We start from the raw sequence: 4213 nt of genomic DNA, 5'->3' as shown, positions 1-4213 counted from the left end.
CTGACCCAAAAACAAGATTTGATTTGTCTGTCCCTGCTAGTTTTGTACGAAGATGATTGAAGAAATTGCTATATGATTCAAAGTCGCTATTGTCATGTATAAATAATGGGCCTAGAAAAGGTCAAGGTCGATGTGCTTTCGGTGCGCGGTATCGTAGAACTGTGGATGGGTCAGGATCTCAATGGACGAAAGTAACCTTAACAGTACATGGAAGGACTCAGTCCCAGTTAGAGCTTTTGACACAGATCTGTACATACAGTTACCATCACCTACAGTCTTTGCTGGGAACACACTAGAAAGCAGAACAGGATGATACATCCTTAAAATGTCAACAGACACAGAGTCGATTGTTAAATGAGCTTTATTTATTTCGGTCGGTTCAGGAAGTTTCACACCGTAAGTCTCAAGTAACAAGGATTCAGATGTCGCAGCCGCTTTCACTACACTGGGTTTGCTGTCTAAAACCGCCAAGAGCCTAAAATAAAACGATTGAAATGTATTAAACAGATAATCTCAAAAATCACTTTGAACGAATTTGTAATGATTATATTAACCGTATGGCTCAATTATATGAAGCCATCTTTTGCTAGATATATTTGTTGCATAATGTTGCGTAATGTTCTCCTTACGGTAGGTATTAACACCCCACTGCAAACAGAATGTTGACATCTATTATCTTTCAGGAATCACTAATTCGGTGTTTGTATTGAAAATTTTTATTAAAAAAAACCTAATCTCTCAAAATTTAAAATCAGGAATAATAAACATTTAAATACACGTCTATGAACACATCGCTTTTTTTTTTCTTAAAGTTAAAAATAATTTTTATCACATTATATGCATCGTACAGTTATTCTAATTTGTGATTTTCTGAACTCTACTCATAGAAAATGATTGTTTGCTAAATTGTAACATTAATTAAATACCAATGTATATACATGTTATGCCATTGTGTATACATGATTATATTAACCGTATGGCTCAATTATATGAAGCCATCTTTTGCTAGATATATTTGTTGCATAATGTTGCGTAATGTTCTCCTTACGGTAGGTATTAACACCCCACTGCAAACAGAATGTTGACATCTATTATCTTTAAGGAATCACTAATTCGGTGTTTGTATTGAAAATTTTTATTAAAAAAAACCTAATCTCTCAAAATTTAAAATCAGGAATAATAAACATTTAAATACACGTCTATGAACACATCGCTTTTTTTTTTTCTTAAAGTTAAAAATAATTTTTATCACATTATATGCATCGTACAGTTATTCTAATTTGTGATTTTCTGAACTCTACTCATAGAAAATGATTGTTGATAATTAGTCGGCTTTGCATCTTGCTCAATCTAAGCCGGGTAATTACCGTTAAACTAATAATTTGACATTTAGCTGAACATAACTCATCAATTATTCATCTAAAATCAGACACTCTGAGTGAATATTACTCATAGCAATTAGTTATGAATCTGTATATAAATTCCAAAAAAAAGATTTCATTGCCATTCCTCCTTCTGTTCAATTTATTTACGTTTCTGAAATACTACCTAGAGGAAAATTCAAGTATTCGGTGGAGTTAACGATTGAACGATTCAATTCACAAAAGAAGAAAATAAATAAGAAACTGCAAAACTTTGCCAATGCTTCAGTGATATCTATGAAGAAAATAAAGTACCCAGAAGACTACATCAGAGATTGTGTGCATTTGAATGATAGTGGACAAAAAAAACTTTTTTTCAACTTTAGAACAGTGGTTTTGTCGACAAGATTTGGACATGTTTAATGCGGAAAGTTACTTTCTAAATAAACTTGTATACTCACAATATTTTATCTAGTTGATAACATGAACAGTGATGTTAAACTTGAGATTTAAAATAAATCGTTTTTTACATTTATGTCTTCAGCATTTTAAATTTACAAACTGAATAGACTTTATGCTTTAAAGCTATGTACAGTGTAATTCTCCGTGGGGAAAAATTCAGTATGGTACTAATTATGATAGACTTGATAAATAAATATATGAACCCGGATTTAAAAAAAATATATAAATGAAATTTTACCTTTGCAAGGATTTCTGCAGGTCAAACTCGCCATTCACAAAGCAGCATTTGCGGCAGAGGAAGGTCAGCATGGGTTGCGACCATGACTTGAGCTGCACATCGGACATGGGTACACATTGAACATGCAACCATCGGGTGCACAAATTACATTGTATGGTGCCTTCACCACATTCATTTTTGCATTCAGTGCAGGGGTATAACCCAGCCATACTGAATATCAGAATGTGGTATGATTGTAGAACATAAATATATTTAACCTTATATACATTTTTATTTTTTAATGATGAGAAGCGGAAGATCAAATACAAGTTTAAGATCATAAAAAAACTAGTGTCAACAATTATTGTCTCTTCATTAGAAATTAACTAATTAAGATTGCATTTTGGTGATAATTATTAAATTCTCAGATCTGATTTATAATTAGCTTGTATAATTATGTAAATGACCCTTGAACGACGAGCGGTAGAACTTATTATCGGCAAGATTAAAAAAAGGGCAATTTTTCAATTGTCCTTTTTTACAAAAAATAAATAAATTATTATTTGTTATACAACTGATTGGCAAATAATTTATTAAACAGATAAAAACTTGCATCGTTTTCTGTATGTAATCGGTTATTATGCAGAGTACATTCATGTTTCAATAAGCGAGAGTTATCTTTCTTTGATGCTAATATTTATTTCTTTCAATAAAAAATCTTCGTGTAAAAATATCAAAATTTTATTATGTAGATATACCTCATAACATCTCATAGAATCAATATTTATAAAATTTTAATAGTTTTACAACAAAATAAGGGGCATTTCGGTGGCATTCCGGTGATTTGTAGGGGCATTTCGGTGATTACGGGTCATTCCGGTGATTCGTAGTACCGTTTACTTCCGCTGAAAAGAGCGCCAAAAAAATTGAAACTCGACCGATATGAGCAGTGTACTATCAAACGTGCCTACCAAGTTGGTGGAAGCAGAACGGTGCTTCAAACGAGCTTGTGAAGAAATAATCTCTCTGAACAGGAAGATCGAAGAACTTTCAAATCGTTATGACAATGCGAGAAAACAGAATTGGCGTTCCTATCGCTACAACTTCAGATTGCAAATTGCTGTCGTTGAAGGTGTTCGAAACATGTTCTACGAATATGCAACGAAGAAAGCTGATGAAATATCTGATCTGCGCACCCAAGTGACGAACGTTGAGCTGTCAGACGATGACGATTATTTCGACACAAGTCGGGGTTACACAGCAGTTCAAGACGAAGAAGACGATGAGACGTTCACTGTCACTGAAGAATTATCAGATGGTGACAGTGCTGGGGATGAGGAGATAGATCACTGATTTGATCTCAATGATATACATACAAAGGCTCTTTTAAGAGCCACACAAATTCTTCAGAAAAGATTCTTAGTTGATGTTTTGCAGGTTCAATATTGGTTTGGTAATGAACTTAAATTACAGTTAACCATGGCATGAGCTTATGTTTATAAAAGACTGCAAGTCTTAGGTGCGCAGACATACCGGACTGCTCCGTAATACATGTATGGTTGCATACACCAGTTACAGGTCTATGATGCTTGGTATATAACTTCTTTGTATTAAAATGTGATCAAACTAAAATTCAGAACACATTTAAGGGGTATGTTTTTAAATAAGCAAGTTTAGAAATTGAAAAATGAAATCAGCTTTGAAGCAAATGAATATAAAAAACTAGTCTACACGTAAAGTCTTACAGTTACACCCTATGTGCTGCTGAATAAAAGTTAACTCTTTTATTCTAATTAAAAATGCAGGCCAATCCAGTCTTTAAAAATTGTGTATAGTACCGTTTTTTATCCCATCAAGCATTGAAGTACTTTAAAAGTTTCAATGAAGATAATAATACCAATCAAGGATTTGAATTAAAATTTGGCTTTCAGATTCACTTCAAAATTTGTGACAATGTAGGATCACTAGTTATGGCCAATAACAATAATATGAAGTTAAAACATTTTTAATACTGTGCACACTAAGAGTTAATTGAATTTCCTAGATGCAAACTTAAATATAACATAACATTTTCAAGACAAAACAGTAACATACTCCAATCCATATTTGTCTACATTACTAGATCTTAATTTTTTTTGTAGCAATGACAGATTATTTATATTTAGCTGTGTAA

The 4213-nt window shown here is 32.6% G+C and overlaps 1 long non-coding RNA gene across 1 annotated transcript; it reads right to left on the bottom strand.

Annotated features, from left to right (window-relative positions):
- Window positions 1–267: 267 nt before the first annotated feature.
- On the bottom strand, window positions 268–2916 carry LOC148629339 (uncharacterized). Its single transcript, XR_015915890.1, has 2 exons — window positions 2062–2916; window positions 268–475 (listed from the first exon to the last, which is right to left on the bottom strand). It is a non-coding gene; the product is annotated as an uncharacterized LOC148629339 (long non-coding RNA).
- Window positions 2917–4213: the final 1297 nt, after the last annotated feature.

This window comes from Perna viridis, chromosome 1 (genome assembly GCF_037379345.1).
Source record: "Perna viridis isolate PV_CMFRI_1.1 ecotype Kerala chromosome 1, ASM3737934v1, whole genome shotgun sequence".
NCBI lineage: Eukaryota > Metazoa > Mollusca > Bivalvia > Mytilida > Mytilidae > Perna > Perna viridis.
This window is presented reverse-complemented; position numbering and strand designations above follow the sequence as displayed.